Raw genomic sequence first — 17725 nt, 5'->3', positions numbered from 1 at the left:
TCCTGGATCTTCTTTTTTGCCCTTTTTGAAGAGCAGGACAATGCTTGCTTTTCCCCAGTCCTTCGGCATATTGCCTGCCTTTACTTCAGGACTTGGAAGTAAACAATAACTAAGGCATAGTTAAATATTAATAGCTTCCAGTGGTGCAATGGGTTAAACCGCTGAGCTGCTGAACTTGCTGACTGAAAGGTTGGTGATTCGAATCCAGGGAGTGGGGTGAGCTCCCACTCTTAGCACCAGCTTCTGCCAACCTAGCAGTTCGAAAACATGCGAATGTGAGTACATCAATAGGTAGGAAAGTAACAGCACTCCATGCAGTCATGCCGGCCACATGACCTTGGAGGTGTCTACAGACAATGCCGGCTCTTCAGCTTAGAAATGGAGATGGGCACCAACCCCCAGAATCGGACACAACTAGACTACATGTCAGGGGATGTGATGACTCATGGGCCATGTAGTCCCATTCCTAGTGCTGTTGTGACTGATGAAGAGGAAAACTTGGGTTTTCCACCATTTCAGCCAGAAAAGGAACCATTTCAGCCAGAAATTGAGCCTTTGCACCTGCAGGAGGCTTGTCTTCCAGAAATCTGCCAAACAAGCCCTGAGTCGAGTTCTCCCCCTTTTTCGCGCCGTAATTATTATCTCCAGCAAAAAGGAGTGCAGCAGGCTAATCGCAGGAGTTTGAGAATTGCAGCAAAGCATTCAGATGATTAAGCCTGCTCCCATGAGAAATTTTAGGGAGTCATACATCTGGACACAGAGATTGACTTTCGTTTCTGATTCCCCAGAGAAGTGTTCTCTGGTGGGAAAACGAGGCCTATTTAGGTTCCTTGCTCCCGAAGGAATCTTGCGGAGTCAATTCGTCAGCTACCGGAGCAGCGTGTGTGGACAGCTACTCCTGCTCTCAAGCCTTTGTTCCTGTTCCAAGCCTTCGTTCTCAGCCTTGTTTTCTCCCCGGATCTTGCCTTGTTTTCCCGGACCTCGCCAAGTAATTGCCACGGATCTTGTTCTTGCTCCTCGTTTCCTTGTTGCCTTGAATCAAGCTTTGTGTTCCAAGAATCAAGTTATTTCCCAGCCTTGCTCAAGTTCATGGACTAAAGGACCTTGTCATCTCCCCTCACTTGCTTGGCAAGTGAGTGTTTCGGTTATTGGATTACAACTTTGGACCTTAATATTTCATATTGGACATTGCTTCTTTGGACTAATCTTGACCTTTCCTGAAAGGTCTACTTCTGGACTATTTCCTATACTTGTTTTTATTAACTTTATATATTTCCTTAATAAAGATATTAGATAGATTCTGGCCTCTGTGTATGGTTATTGGTGCTCTGCAGCCTGGGTCGTGACAGTTTGACTCCGCCACCCTAAGCACCAATTAACCTAGGCCAGAATGTCTACCGGAGCCGGGCCAGGGGCCCAACCGCTCAGTTACACCATCAACAAGGATGAAGTGGACCGCATCCGTGATAAGCTCAATGCGCAGGAGGGAGAAATAAGGGGATTGAAGGAACGCGGAATCCGTCTCCTGGCCCTGGCGCTGCCAACCAAGTTTACTGGAGAAGCTTCTAAGGTTCATGTTTTCCGTCGCCAATGCCAGGCTTATCTAGAGGCCCGTAATGCCGAGTTTCCCCAAGAAGACATCAAGGTGGCGTGGATCTACAGTCTCCTGGACGGGCCAGCGGCCAACTGGGCGACGGCACTGTTCGACCAAGACTCCCCACATCTAAGATCAGCGCAACAATTCTTGGATCACATTAAGGCGACTTGGGGGATTGAGGACAATTTGGAGGCAGCCGGCCACAAACTCCGGCGCCTCTCCCAAGGGGACAGACCCATGTCCCAGTACATAGCCGAGTTCCGAGTGCTGGCCCATAACACCGGATGGAACGATATAGCCCTCAGAGGACAATTTCGGGAGGGTCTCAACATCGAGATGCTGGAGGAAATCTCCAAGGTGGATCCTCCACACTCTCTTGAAGCACTCATTGATCAATGTTTACGAGCTGAAGTCATGATTGCCAACAGAAGACAATGGATCCGAGGCCAGAGCGGTAGGACCGGAGCGAGACCTCCCGCTCCCACCGGCGTCCAGCCGCGTCCAGTGTGGAGACCCCCGCCACCAGCCCCATACCCCAGAGGAAGCGAGGAGGTGCCGATGCAGTTGGGCAATGTGCGTCCCAGATTAGATGCCGCCGAGAAGGCCCGCCGCCAACGCCTAAATCTCTGTTGGTACTGCGGAAACGGGGGCCACTTTGCCAGAGAGTGTCCAGCCAAAGGGAAGCCCGCCGCTCATCTGGCGGCGGCGTCCTCCACGGAGACGAAGACATCTGAGGCGGCTGGCGCGCAGCCGGCGGGGGAAGCCAGCGACCGGGCGTAGAGAGGCTCGCCAACCCGGTCAAAAAACCCACTCAAGAGCCGCCAACCGGGGTCCTATTTCTTCTAGTGGTCACCTTGTGGTCAGCAAAAAAAGGACCCGTCATGGTCCATGCCATGATAGACTCAGGAGCCACAAACAACTTCATTGATAGAGAGTATGCCGACTCTCTGGGATTACAATATCACGACTTCAAGAACGCCCGTGTGGTGCAAGCCATCGATGGCCGCCCCCTCAAGACAGGTCCAGTAAGCCAGTGGTCGGAACCCACCAGAATGTGGATAAGGGAACACATGGAAGAGATTTCCTTCTTTGTTACCGAGGTTCCCCACTTCCCTGTGATTTTGGGAATTCCATGGCTGACACTCCACGACCCAAGCATCTCCTGGTCCAACAGAGAACTGCAGTTTGCTTCAAAATATTGCCAAAACCATTGCCTTGTAGCCAAGGTCTGCCATGCCACAGACGCTGAACCCATCATCACCTTGCCCAAGAAGTACTCAGAATATTGGGATGTATTCAATGAAAAAGAAGCCGAGAGACTACCCCCACATAGACCTTATGACTGTGCCATTGACTTGGTGGAGGGGGCCCCGATTCCGCGAGGACACCTCTACTCCCTGACTGAACCAGAGCAAGAAGCTCTCAGGGAGTTCTTAGAGACAAACCTACGCAAGGGGTTTATCAGACCCTCTCAATCCCCAGCCGCTTCCCCAGTGATGTTTGTGAAGAAGAAGTCAGGGGACCTACGCTTGGTGGTGGACTATAGAGCATTGAACAATATCACTAAACGAAACCGGTATCCCCTGCCTTTGATCTCAGACCTCTTAGACCGGCTTCGAGGGGCTAAAGTTTACACCAAACTGGATCTTCGAGGAGCTTATAATCTAGTTCGCATCAGGGAAGGGGACGAGAAGAAGACTGCCTTCCAGACAAAATTCGGTTTATTCGAAACCCTGGTTATGAATTTCGGTTTATGTGGAGCTCCCGCAACGTTCCAGCATTTTGTCAACGATATCTTTCAGGATTATCTAGATCGGTTCCTGATTATCTACCTGGACGATTTTTTGGTGTTTTCTAGATCACAATCAGAACATGAGAATCACGTCAGAATGGTGTTACAACGATTGCGGGACCACGGACTTTATGCCAAGTTGGAAAAATGCGCTTTTGATCTACAAGAGGTAGATTTCCTGGGATATCGTGTCTCGCCACTAGGGCTCACCATGGACCCGGCAAAGGTTGCAGCAGTATTGGAATGGCGGGCGCCAACCAACAAGAAAGAGGTGCAACGATTCTTGGGGTTCGCGAACTACTACCGCAAGTTCATTCCAGACTTTGCCCGCTGGTCTGACCCAATCACCAGCTGCATCCGTGGGAAACAGCCTTTCCGCTGGACAGATCAAGCAGAGAAAGGGTTCCAGCAATTAAAGAAATTATTCACGTCCCAGCCAATCCTTCAGCACCCAGATCCTGAAACCCCTTTTGTCGTGCAGGCGGACGCCTCCGATGTGGCGATTGGGGCTGTACTCCTACAACCAGTGGGAGATCATCTCCATCCTTGTGCCTTTTATTCCCGTCAATTGACCGCGCCAGAGAGAAATTACACTATTTGGGAAAAGGAACTTTTGGCCATAAAGGCAGCCTTTGAAACTTGGAGACACTGGTTAGAAGGGGCCAAATTTCCCATTGAAGTCCATACTGATCATCGGAATCTAGAGCATCTAAGAACTGCCCGCAAGCTAAATCAGAGGCAACAACGCTGGGCTTTATTCTTTGAACGTTTTAACTTCCAAATTCATTATGTAACCCCAGCCCAGACCAAGCAAGCAGATGCTCTGTCACGGAAACCGGAATACGCTGCAGGGCGCAAGGAGACCTTTGAGTCCCAGCTGTTACAACCCGAGAACTTCGCCACGCTCACAGTGGGAAACACCAAATCCACTCCCATTGAATCAACTCCCTCTACTCCAGGGCCCCTTTGTGCTCAGGAAATCAGGGCTAGTCAGCAAGCAGATGCTTGGGCACAGAACCAACTTCGCCAAGGACTACGTTTTCCCTTTTCGCTCAAGGATGGGCTACTTTGCTATAGAAATCATGTTTACATCCCCCCAGGACCGGGCAGGGAAAAAGCACTTCGTCTGTGTCATGACTGCAAGCCAGCAGGGCATTTCGGACTATTCAAAACCATGCATTTGATCCTAAGAGACTTCTGGTGGCCCAAGATCCGCAAGGATGTGGAAAAATATGTCAACACCTGCCCAGTATGCCAGCGCTCCAAGACAAGAAGGGAAAGACCCTCAGGGCTTCTGCATCCCCTCCCTACCCCATCCCACCCATGGGAAATAATCTCTGCGGATTTTATCACTGATCTACCACCTTCCTGTGGATTCACCACGATCCTAGTGGTGGTGGACCTTTTTACCAAGTTAGCCCATTTCATTCCCTGTGATGGCCTTCCCACGGCCAAAGAGACTGCAGATCTATTCCTTCAACATATTTTCAGATTGCATGGATTGCCCAAGAGTTTGGTCACAGACCGTGGGTCCCAATTCACCTCTCGTTTCTGGAAAGCACTACAAAAACTATTGGGCATAGACTCTCGTTTATCTTCGGCTCACCATCCCCAAACGGATGGGCAAACTGAGCGCACCAATGCCACTTTGGAACAATACCTTCGCTGTTATGTGAACTACCAACAGGACAATTGGGCTTCCCTGTTACCGCTGTCGGAGTGTGCCTACAACAATGGGGTCCAGGCTTCAACTAAAGAAACCCCGTTCTTTGCAAACTACGGCTTCCATCCACGTTTCTTTCCTCCTGTCATTGAAACCTCAGAAGTTCCCGCAGCAGAGGACTGGCTGCAGGAACTCACAGCGGTGCAACAACTTTTGCTCCAGCAACTGGACCAAGCCAAGGAGGACTATAAACGCCACGCTGACAAACATCGCCAGCCAGGCCCCGAAAACAAGGTAGGAGATCGGGTTCTTCTGTCCACTCGCTTTTTGCCCTCCCATCGCCCTTGCCGGAAATTAGATGCCCGTTTCATTGGGCCCTACCCAGTGGTGGCGCAACTTAACCCCGTGACTTTCAAACTCCAACTTCCGCGCTCTATGCGCATTCATCCAGTGTTCCATCGCTCCCTGCTCCTTCCGGCGGATGGTGTGCGCCCTGATGCAGACCGGCCGGCCCCCGCCCCTGTTTTGGTGGACGGAGAGGAGGAGTTCGAGGTTCAGGACATTTTGGATTCTCGCTTTCACCGCCGCCGCCTACAATATCTCATTGACTGGGTGGGTTTTGGCCCCGAGGAACGTTCTTGGGAGGACGCTTCCACAGTCCATGCCCCCGATTTAACCCGCCGCTTCCATCAGACCTATCCCGCCAAGCCGCGGCCTCGCGCCTCGGGGAGAGAGTCCCAGTTTGAGAGGGGGCTTGAGGAGGGGGATAGTGTGATGACTCATGGGCCATGTAGTCCCATTCCTAGTGCTGTTGTGACTGATGAAGAGGAAAACTTGGGTTTTCCACCATTTCAGCCAGAAAAGGAACCATTTCAGCCAGAAATTGAGCCTTTGCACCTGCAGGAGGCTTGTCTTCCAGAAATCTGCCAAACAAGCCCTGAGTCGAGTTCTCCCCCTTTTTCGCGCCGTAATTATTATCTCCAGCAAAAAGGAGTGCAGCAGGCTAATCGCAGGAGTTTGAGAATTGCAGCAAAGCATTCAGATGATTAAGCCTGCTCCCATGAGAAATTTTAGGGAGTCATACATCTGGACACAGAGATTGACTTTCGTTTCTGATTCCCCAGAGAAGTGTTCTCTGGTGGGAAAACGAGGCCTATTTAGGTTCCTTGCTCCCGAAGGAATCTTGCGGAGTCAATTCGTCAGCTACCGGAGCAGCGTGTGTGGACAGCTACTCCTGCTCTCAAGCCTTTGTTCCTGTTCCAAGCCTTCGTTCTCAGCCTTGTTTTCTCCCCGGATCTTGCCTTGTTTTCCCGGACCTCGCCAAGTAATTGCCACGGATCTTGTTCTTGCTCCTCGTTTCCTTGTTGCCTTGAATCAAGCTTTGTGTTCCAAGAATCAAGTTATTTCCCAGCCTTGCTCAAGTTCATGGACTAAAGGACCTTGTCATCTCCCCTCACTTGCGTGAGGGGAGATGACCGTGTTTCGGTTATTGGATTACAACTTTGGACCTTAATATTTCATATTGGACATTGCTTCTTTGGACTAATCTTGACCTTTCCTGAAAGGTCTACTTCTGGACTATTTCCTATACTTGTTTTTATTAACTTTATATATTTCCTTAATAAAGATATTAGATAGATTCTGGCCTCTGTGTATGGTTATTGGTGCTCTGCAGCCTGGGTCGTGACAGGGGAAAACCTTTGCCTTTACCTAGTTTAATTATGTTATGACTGTAAATACAATTGACCAGGGATAACCATTTGTGGTGGAATTGTAACTTTTACATCACTTTATGGGGCCATGGCTTCATGAAATGGTAGAGGAAGGATATTACATGGCTCAAATATTGGTGCATGCTGGCCCTTTGTGGCTGCCTCTTGCTCTACTTTGGGTGTTGAAGTGACAACAAAGTGGACAGCACTTTGGAGCATTCTCATTTTTCAAACAATTGTAACGTAACAATTTCGTTTATGTCCAAGAAACAAGAAAGTAAATAGTTATTTTCACAAATTATGTTCATAATGGTAACAAATTACTGAAGAAATAACACCTTGAAACGATGACGATAAGTAATTTTAAGTTTTGCTTTCTAATGGCACCTTATACCCACATTACAACAGCAAGAAACTGTGCAGAAAGGATGTTGTAATCTGTACATGACTCCCTCACTTCTTGAAAGCTATTTTAAACATTTTGCTTGCTGACTTTTCATCATGTTGTATTCTCCCAGCTTCAGAAAGAGAGAACTACATATCCATAAGATCCATTCATATAACTGAAATGGATCGTTTGAAAGATCATGATTAAACCTTATTTAAACTACAGCAGGAAATTCACTTATAATGGTAAAACAAACATTTGGCATTCCACTTGAGGAAAAGACAGATGACTTGCATGAGTTAGAACAAAAAAATTGTTGGGGACATATGGCATTATTAGGCTTCTGTTATATGCATTTGAAGCTTGGAAAGGTTGCTTTTTTGTAGCATCTCCCACCTACTGTGGCAAATGGCAAATTCACAAAAGAGGGGGCATGTGCCTAGTAGCATTCCTGGTCAAGTTAGCTGGAAACAGGGCCGGTCGGAGATAAATTTAAATATTAAGCGGGGGCGCTGAAAAGCGCCCCCCGCCGGCCCCGCCTCCTGCACCCTGGCCCCGCCTCCCAACCAGCGTGCCCTGGCCCCGCCTCCCGCGCTGCGTGGGAGGCGGGGCCAGGGCACGCTGGGTGGAAGGCGGGGCCAGGGTTGGCCCCGCCTCCCATGCTATTCGCCCTGGCCCCGCCTCCCACGCAGCGTGGGAGGCGCGGCCAGGGTTGGAAAGAGGGAGGCTTCGCCGCCCGGGGAGGGGAGGGGGGATCGCCTCCTCCCCTCCCCGGGCGGCGAAAGAACCAGGCTTCGCCGCCCGGGGAGGGGAGGGGGGATCGCCTCCTCCCCTCCCCGGGCGGCGAAAGAACCAGGCTTCGCCGCCCGGGGAGGGGAGGGGGGATCGCCTCCTCCCCGGGCGGCGAAAGAACCAGGCTTCGCCGCCCGGGGAGGGGAGGGGGGATCGCCTCCTCCCCTCCCCGGGCGGCGAAAGAACCAGGCTTCGCCGCCCGGGGAGGGGAGGGGGGATCGCCTCCTCCCCTCCCCGGGCGGCGAAAGAACCAGGCTTCGCCGCCCGGGGAGGGGAGGGGGGATCGCCTCCTCCCCTCCCCGAGCGGCGAAAGAACCAGGCTTCGCCGCCCGGGGAGGGGAGGGGGGATCGCCTCCTCCCCTCCCCGGGCGGCGAAAGAACCAGGCTTCGCCGCCCGGGGAGGGGAGGGGGGATCGCCTCCTCCCCTCCCCGGGCGGCGAAAGAACCAGGCTTCGCCGCCCGGGGAGGGGAGGGGGGATCGCCTCCTCCCCTCCCCGGGCGGCGAAAGAAGCAGGCTTCGCCGCCCGGGGAGGGGAGGAGGCGATCCCTCCTCCCCTCCCCCGGCGGCGAAAGAAGCCGGCTTCGCCGCCCGGGGAGGGAAGGAGGGGATCTCTCCTCCTCTTCCCGGGCAGCGAAAGAGGGAGCCACAAGGCCAGGGCGCACTGGTCGGGCGGCGGGGCACCGTCAGAGCGGTGCCCCGCCTCCCTCCCAGCCTGACGGCGCCCCCCGGGACCTGCGCCCGAGGTGGCGGCGTCAATGGCCTTTATGGTGGGGCCAGCCCTGCTGGAAATTATAGAGCAGGCAGGCCCGTAGCCAGGATTTTGATTTGGGGGGTGCTGGGATTTTGCTTTGGGAGGGGGGGCTGAGTCTGGGTGGGAGAGGATCTACCCTAGCAAACCTTTTGTATAGTTATCCCAATACCCCCATGCATATGGGATATACTGAGCATGGTGATCAGATCATGATTTGATTAAACATAAGTTTAAATAATAAATGTAAGCCCTTCTCGCTGACCGCCCTGAGAATTTGGGGGGGGGGCTGAAGCCCCTCAAGCCCCCCTCCCCTGGCTACATGCTTGAGAGCAGGGGTCCTCAGACTTTTAAAGCAGAGGGCTGGTTCATGGTCTCTCAGACAGTTGGGGGAGGGGGCGGACTACAGTTTGAAAAAAAAATGAACCAATTCCTATGCATATTGCACATATCTTATTTGTAGTACAAAAAATGAAAGAACAATACAATATTTAAAAGGAAGAACAATTTTAACCAACATAAATGTACTAGTATAGGCAGTCTCCAAATTATGAACAAGATAGGTTCTGTAGGATTGTTCTGTAGGTTTGTTCACACACATACACACACACCAGTTCTTAATTGTGAGGTATTTGTAATAATAATAATAATAATAATAATAATAATAATAATAATAATAATAATAATAATAACTTTATTTTTATACCCCGCCCCATCTCCCCGAAGGGACTTGGGGCGGCTTACATGGGGCCTAGCCTGATAAAACAATCAATATCAGTAACACGACTATAAAACAATTATACCAGTAAAACATCAATAGCAATAAAACAATCGTTAAAATCGGCAAGAAGCATACGAAAAACATACAATATTAAAACAGGAGACTAATTCATAAAATCCAGAACAGGATGTGCTGGTAGAAATGGACAATAAAGTGCAAAATAGCATTGGCAACATCTCAAAATGGGGGCTATTATAAAATGGGCAGATGGATCAGTCCAACATCAAATTATTTGTAAGTCAGATGTTTGTATTTCAATGGAAGTATGGCCCTGGTTTTGGCTGATGAGATAGCCAAGTTAATTGGGATCCTTGTTGTTGTGTGCCTGGTATAGTGCGTCCATCTATTACTGAAGTCTTAGTAATAACTTTACTGCACATATAACACGCACCTTTAACACACATCTGTACTATAAGAAGACAGTACAGATCAGACATTCTGAATATTTTTGTTAACATTATACTATGCAGAAAAAACAAATGGCAATATAGAGACCTTTTCTTATTTAAAAAGTAAAACAAATATATTACAAATTTAACAAGACGGATAAAATTACCCAAATAGAAAAATTATCTAGAAAACAAAGGAAGATATTTTAAAAACCTACATCAAGTGATCCTTGTGGTTTCTTCTCAACGACCCTTTCCTGTTGTGATAAATAAAGTTCTTCTTCTTCTGAGCAGTTGCTTCTGAAAAAAAAGAGAGAGAAATACTAACTCATGCTTGAGAGCAGACTTAAAGGCTACGCCTCTTCCTTTTTTCTACTGAAATTATATTTCTTGTAACTGTGGGGGTGTAGAAATGAAAACCAAGAAGGTAGCAAGTTGGTTTGAAAAATTGGTATTGTATTCAAATGTATGTTCAGTTGATCAAAATGTATAAAATTCATAAGGCACAGTTACATCCCTGGAATACTGATTTCCCCTTTACTTAAAAATTGACTCTCCTTATCCATAGAATCATAGAATCATAGAATAGTAGAGTTGGAAGAGACCACATGGGCCATCTAGTCCAACCCCCTGCTAAGAAGCAGGAAATCGCATTCAAAGCACCCCCGACAGATGGCCATCCAGCCTCTGCTTAAAAGCCTCCAAGGAAGGAGTGTCCACCACGGCCCCGGGGAGAGAGTTCCACTGTCGAACAGCCCTCACTGTGAGGAAGTTCTTCCTGATGTTCAAGTGGAATCTCCTTTCCTGTAGTTTGAAGCCATTGTTCCGTGTCCTAGTCTGCAGGGCAGCAGAAAACAAGCTTGCTCCCTCTTCCCTATGACTTCCCTTCACGTATTTGTACATGGCTATCATGTCTCCTCTCAGCCTTCTCTTCTGCAGGCTAAACATGCCCAGCTCTTTAAGCCGCTCCTCATAGGGCTTGTTCTCCAGACCCTTAATCATTTTAGTCGCCCTCCTCTGGACGCTTTCCAGCTTGTCAACATCTCCCTTCAACTGTGGTGCCCAAAATTGGACACAGTATTCCAGGTGTGGTCTGACCAAGGCAGAATAGAGGGGGAGCATAACTTCCCTGGATCTAGACGCTATTCCCCTATTGATGCAGGCCAGAATCCCATTGGCTTTTTTAGCAGCCGCATCACATTGTTGGCTCATGTTTAACTTGTTGTCCACGAGGACTCCAAGGTCTTTTTCGCACACACTGCTGTCAAGCCAGGCGTCCCCCATTCTGTATCTTTGATTTCCATTTTTTCTGCCGAAGTGAAGTATCTTGCATTTGTCCCTGTTGAACTTCATTTTGTTAGTTTTGGCCCATCTCTCTAGTCTGTCAAGATCGTTTTGAATTCTGCTCCTGTCTTCTGGAGTGTTAGCTATCCCTCCCAGTTTGGTGTCGTCTGCAAACTTGATGATCGTGCCTTCTAACCCTTCGTCTAAGTCGTTAATAAAGATGTTGAACAGAACCGGGCCCAGGACGGAGCCCTGCGGCACTCCACTTGTCACTTCTTTCCATGATGAAGACGACGCATTGGTGAGCACCCTTTGGGTTCGTTCGCTTAGCCAATTACAGATCCACCTAACCGTAGTTTTGTCTAGCCCACATTTTACTAGTTTGTTTGCCAGAAGGTCGTGGGGGACTTTGTCGAAGGCCTTACTGAAATCCAGGTACGCTACATCCACAGCATTCCCTGTATCGACCCAACTCGTAACTCTATCGAAAAAAGAGATCAGATTAGTCTGGCATGACTTGTTTTTGGTAAATCCGTGTTGACTATTAGCAATGACCGCATTTGTTTCTAAGTGTTCGCAGACCACTTCCTTAATGATCTTTTCCAGAATTTTGCCTGGTATTGATGTGAGGCTGACCGGACGGTAATTGTTTGGGTCGTTCTTTTTTCCCTTCTTGAAGATAGGGACCACATTCGCCCTCCTCCAATCTGCTGGGACTTCTCCCGTTCTCCAAGAACTCTCAAAGATAATTGCCAGTGGTTCTGAAATAACTTCCGCTAGTTCCTTCAGTACTCTTGGATGTAGCTGATCTGGCCCTGGGGACTTGAATTCGTTTAGAGTGGCCAGGTGTTCCTGGACAACTTGTTTCCCTATTTGGGGTTGGATTTCCCCCAATCCTTCGTCCATTCCGTGTTGCTGAGGTTGAAGATGGCTTTCTTTTTGTGAGAAGACCGAGGCAAAGAAGGCATTAAGTAGTTCTGCCTTTTCCCTGTCCCCTGTCGCCATCACCCCATCTTCTCCTTGCAATGGCCCTATCGCCTCCTTTTTCTTCCTTTTTCTACCAACGTAAGCAAAAAAGCCTTTTTTGTTGTTTTTTATGTCCCTGGCAAGCCTGAGCTCATTTTGCGCTTTAGCCTTGCGAACCTTTTCCCTACAGGTGTTGGCTATACGTTTGAATTCTTCTTTGGTGATTTCTCCCCTTTTCCACTTCTGTATGAGTTCTGTATCCATGGATTCAATCATCTATGGGTTGAAAATGTTTTTAAACATATCTAGAAAGCAAACCTTGATTTACCACTTTACATGATGGACACAATTCCACTACATCATTGTATATAATGGGATTGAGCCAAACCCCAGCAGTTATCAAGGATCCATAATACTACAGTCCATTAGAAGAGCCAACCTGAGTGATGTTCGACTTGGCCACTTCTCAGGGCACTCTCCAGAAGGACATGTATAAGCCTTTTGAATGAGGCTGTCCAAACATAGCTTAAGATCACATGGTTTGAGATAACTGTGGGAATCCTGGCTTACTATGGATGAGCAGCATGTTGGTCACTCCCATTTGTACAAGAGTTGCTAAATAAATTACAAGTTGAACATCCTTTTTCCAGAATTCCAAAATACTCCAAAATCTGAAATTGTCCAGATGGGTGGCTGAGATAGCATCATCTTTGTGATGTTTCAATGTACACATTGTACACAATGTATTTAAAATATTGTGTGTAAAATCACATTCAGGCTATGTGTATAAAGGTGCATATGAAACATAAACGAACTTCATCTTTCGACTTGGATCCCATCTCCAAGATATTACATGATGTATATGCAAATACAGGCATTTCAAAAACTACCTCCTTCATCCAAAATACTTCTTGTCTCAAGGAATACTCAACCTGTATAGAATTTTGCCCTGTGGTTTGTTTATTGCTTTGCAGGACTATAGAAACCTCCCCTCCCCTCCCCTCCCCTCCGGATTCCTCTCTTCTCAGGTTTGTTGGGGGAGAAATAAATGATGAATAAAATGTCCACATTCAGAGAAAATAAAGAAATAATAAATAAATTCCACTGATGGTTTCGCTGCTTCTGATGCAAACAGGAGTGACTGAGAGGTATGCACGAACATTTTCTTCTCTGGGTCTCCAGCTTATCATGTTAATTAATTGCTCCCATTGTCTTTGCCAAAAGTCTGATACCTATATAACTCTGTATAAATAAGTTGCTCTGTAACTGTATCTATTATAACACTGATTATACAATGCTAGTAATATGCACAGTAATTAATTAATCGAACTGTGCATATTACTAGCATTGTGTAGTCAGTGTTATAATAGATATAGTTACAGAACAACTTAATACTATGCCAAAAGTCTCCCATTCTGAGTCCCATCCACACCAGCTGATCGTCTTTTCACTTCTGGAACTTTATTACAGGTTGAGCAACCCTTATCCAGAATGCTTGGAATCATATTTTCTCAGATTATGCGCGGGTTTAAGTCCCCACACCTCCCCCCAAATCCTGCACTTTCCCAGAATTGAACAACTTATTCGGCTGCCATTAAAGTACTCCTGGAGTCCTCCTGGCATGTAGAAATGACACGCCAGGAGAGGGGGGAAGGGGGGGGGAAGGAGTGATTTTCCTCCTCAACCCTCCCCCCCCCCCGGTCTCCTGGTTTTGATTTTTATGGGCTTATTTTGTTTTTGGGGGGGAGGGGGTTGGTGCCCTTTTGGTTTTCTGGCCTCATAGAGCCCAAAAAATCCGAGAAGGTTGTGTGGCTTGGGCGCAGAGATTGCGTGATGCAGGCCCTGGGCCCAATCCACACTGGGCCCACACTTCGAAAAACCCGGATCTTATAAAAGATCCGGGTCTTACCAGTTATCAAATTAATTCAGAACAAAGCAGGGTTAACATGCTTTGTCTCAAATTAATTCAGTTTTACCTGAGGCATTGTTTGGAAGCCTCCGGTAAAAGCACATAACCTCACACATTTTGGGCCCTGTCTGGATGGCCCTTAGAAAACCCTATGAAACGAATTAGTATAAGTCAAAAGACAAGTTTTTGCTGAAATAAAAATATGCATAGTCAGTCATTTTGGTGTCATCTCCTCTGAGGGTGACACTACTGTCCTTTGTCCTTTCGTTTTTTTCACTATACAGAATACAATTCCATTTCTCGGGTAGTTCAGAAACATTAGAATGACCTGCCTTCACTTTTTAAGCTTTCTGTACTATAACAGAGTAAGTGATGCTTGAAATATGTAGAGGAAGACAGGGAAGGTTTAATGAAATTACCCATTTCCACATGACTAATATCTGATATCATTTCAGTCAAAATTTGTTTTTTTAATCCTTCCAAAAACAGAAGCTCCTAAGGTAATCATAAATGGAACAAGAGACAGGCTATGACAACTGTCACTGAAGCATTGTATTTACTGGAGGCCACATCTACACTGCCATATAATGCAGTTTTAGAATGCAGTTTATCTGCCTTCTGAGGGTCCTTCCACAGTCATATAACCCAGAATATCAAGGCAGGTAATCCACAATATCTGCTTTGAAATGGATTACCTGAGTTCACACTGCCACATAATCCAGTTCTATGTGTAGACTCATATAATCCAGTCCAATGTAGTTAAGCTGCATTCTGAAGCTGCATTATATGAAAGTGTAGATGGGGCCAGAGTCACATTTTCAACTTCTGCAGTTGCAGAACAAAAAAGCAGATTGCTACCAACTATGGCGAAACATTGCTAGCCCACTGTGAAGGCATGTCACATCCTGCTTCTGATGAAATCTTTCTAGCAGTTTAGTGAAATATGTTTCGAAAATGTGTACTTACTTTCTGAAATCCTCTTAAAACAGCAGCAATTAATCTGATGATATTGTTGTTGTTGATGATGATGATGATGATGATAATGCTTTATTTATATCCCGCCCCCTCTCCCCGAGGGGATTCGAGGTAGGGTACAACAAGAAATAACAATATAAATAGTAGTAATCACACAAAGAAATCCAGAGAATTTAAAGCAGAACAACAAATCAAAGGAAAAAATCATGATGCATAGAGAAAACTACGTGTTAAATATAACTCAAGAAACATAAAAAATCACTCATAAATTTAAAACCATATAATAATTAAACATGTAGTACACTAAAAACATCACAAGACCTACTCTTGTTGATAAAGCAATAAGATCCTTGGGAAGGGCGTTCCAGAGCCGGGGCACCACTACCGAGAAGGCCCTTTCCCTCGTCCCCACCAGCCGAGCTTGTGACTGTGAGAAGGGCCTTCCTGGTGGACCTCAGGGCCCAAATAGGTGCATAAGGGGAGACGCGGTTAAGCAAATAGACTGGATCTGAACCGTGTAGGACTTTATAGGTAATAACATGCACTTTGAATTGGGCCTGGAAACATATAGGCAACCAATGGACCTGTTTTAACGGGGGGGAGGGGGTGTAGTTTGCTCCCTGTAATCAGTTTCTGTTAATAACCTGGCCACTGCTCTTTGCACTAGTTGAAGATTTCAAGCCATCTTCAGTAATCCATCCTAGGTGTAACCAAGGTGTGGACCACCATGGCCAGAACTGGCTTTTCGAGGTACGCGTGCAGCTATCACACAAGCTTTAATTGTGCGAAGGCCCTCCTGGTCATCGCTGACACCTAGGCTTCAAGGGTCAGCGCTGATTCCAGGAGGACCCCCAAACTGCGGACCTGTGTCCTTAGGGGGAGTATTACCCTATCCATCACAGGTTGCCACCCTATAGCCCGATAAGCCTCCCAACTGACCAGGAGGACCTCTGTCTTGTCTGGATTTAGTTTCAGTTTTTCAACCCTCATTCAGCCCATCACAGCTGCCAGGCACTGGTCCAAGACCCGGGCAGCTTACTTGGCTTTAGGTGGAAATGAGTAATAGAGTTCTGTGTCATCTGTGTACAGATTACACTGAACTCCAAAACTCCAGATGACCTTCCCCAGTGGTTTCATGTAGATGTTAAATAGCATGGGGGATAACATAGCATGATATTATGACTAGTTATACTGTATAAATAATTGCCTTATTGTAAATTTAAAGGATTGTTTTTATAATTCACATTTGCAAATGTGATCTTCATTTTGCATTCTGATTTTTTGACCCCAAATCTCTGAAACTATGAATTTGAAACATGTTGTTTTCCCTGAATTTTGTTAGCTTTTCTTCTATACCTGTTTTCTTCTATGCATGTTGAACAGCAAGGTACATGTATGTATAGGAAAAATATTTTGCTCTAAAATGCCCTCCAAATGACCAGAGGTGTATCTGTGTGTGTGTGTGGGGGGGGGGCATTTCCGCCATATCTGAAGCCTCCCTGCACCCTATAGGTGTAAAACATTTGTAATTAATTTTATTTCAAAATATTCCTCTCCAGAGGACGTGGGGGATTTCCCTGTCATGTTTCAGGGGGTCCTTCGCCCTTCGGGGGGGGGGGGGATTGAAACACGAAGTAGCTTCTAAAAAAGAGTTATCGTGGACTGAAAATGGCCCAGGATGCTCCAAAACATGGTGAAAATATCTCCCATGTTCTGTAGAGCTCTGCTTCTTAACTATAGGTCCTGACCTCAAATGGGTTCCCTTTATCTCAATGCTGGGGTCACTAAAATATTTGACAACAGTAAAAGGTTTCTAAACACCACCCATTTACACAAATCTGTTAGCAACATCATGCAATGTTTATAGTGAGCTCTGAAAAAAATGTTTCAGCAATACTTCATAAAAAAAGAAAATCAGCCTGTTTAGCAAACTTTGTAAATGCTGATTTATTATCAGGAAATAATTGGTTTGTATATCTATTTTATATACCTATAAACCCGAGATCATGTAAAAATTTATTGGGCATAAAGGGGTCACGGCTGGAAAAAGTTTATGAAGCCCTGGCCTACAGCAACCTTTTTGATACATCCACATACATTCAAATTTACCATATTACTAAAAAATACAAATCAGGCATTACTATATTCATATAATGTAGCAAAAAGTAAACAGATCAAAACTACTAAACTGGCACTTACTAGTAATATACTATAGGACTTAGAAAAGAAAGCTAGACTGCCATTTTTCCAAGCAAAAAATCACTAAAAGTTATTACTGGGGATCTACAGTAAAGAAAATTATTTGCAGGCCTGGGTAGCAGAATGTACTTCTTCACAGAGAGTGTTGTTTAGTCGTGTCAGAAGTGAATTCAGAATATACTGGAAGTCGCTTCTGGTGTGAGAGAATCAACCGTCTACAGAAATGTTGCTCAGGGGACGCCCAAATGTGTTACTATCATGTGGGAGGCTTCTCTCATGTCCTCCCATGGGAAGCTGGGGCTGACAGATAGAAGCTCACCCCTGTCTTGCGGATTTGAACAACAGACCTTCAGGTCTTCAGTTCAGCAGTTCAGCTGGCAGAAGGGTTTAACCTGTTTCGCTGCCGCGGCTCCTTACAGTTTTACAATGATTAATTTGTAAAACTGTAAGAAGCTACTACTCCTACCTCAAGTAATATCAAGAATAGAGGATTTATAGTTAGGGATTTATAGTTTTCCAAGAGCAACAA

At 46.6% G+C, this 17725-nt stretch overlaps 1 protein-coding gene across 1 annotated transcript in view; it reads right to left on the bottom strand.

Annotated features, from left to right (window-relative positions):
* Positions 1–10270, bottom strand: part of itgb2 (integrin subunit beta 2) — a 56593-nt gene extending 46323 nt beyond the window's left edge. Inside the window, exon 1 of the mRNA XM_062961700.1 lies at positions 10082–10270. The gene's annotated coding sequence lies outside the window, so the exon portion shown is untranslated. The remainder of the gene's footprint in view (positions 1–10081) is intronic.
* Between the last annotated feature and the right edge of the window lie 7455 nt (positions 10271–17725).

The sequence above is a fragment of the Anolis carolinensis genome, chromosome 1 (assembly GCF_035594765.1).
Source record: "Anolis carolinensis isolate JA03-04 chromosome 1, rAnoCar3.1.pri, whole genome shotgun sequence".
NCBI classification, from domain to species: domain Eukaryota; kingdom Metazoa; phylum Chordata; class Lepidosauria; order Squamata; family Dactyloidae; genus Anolis; species Anolis carolinensis.
The sequence above is the reverse complement of the archived record's forward strand: the minus strand, read 5'-3'. Positions and strand labels throughout refer to the sequence as shown.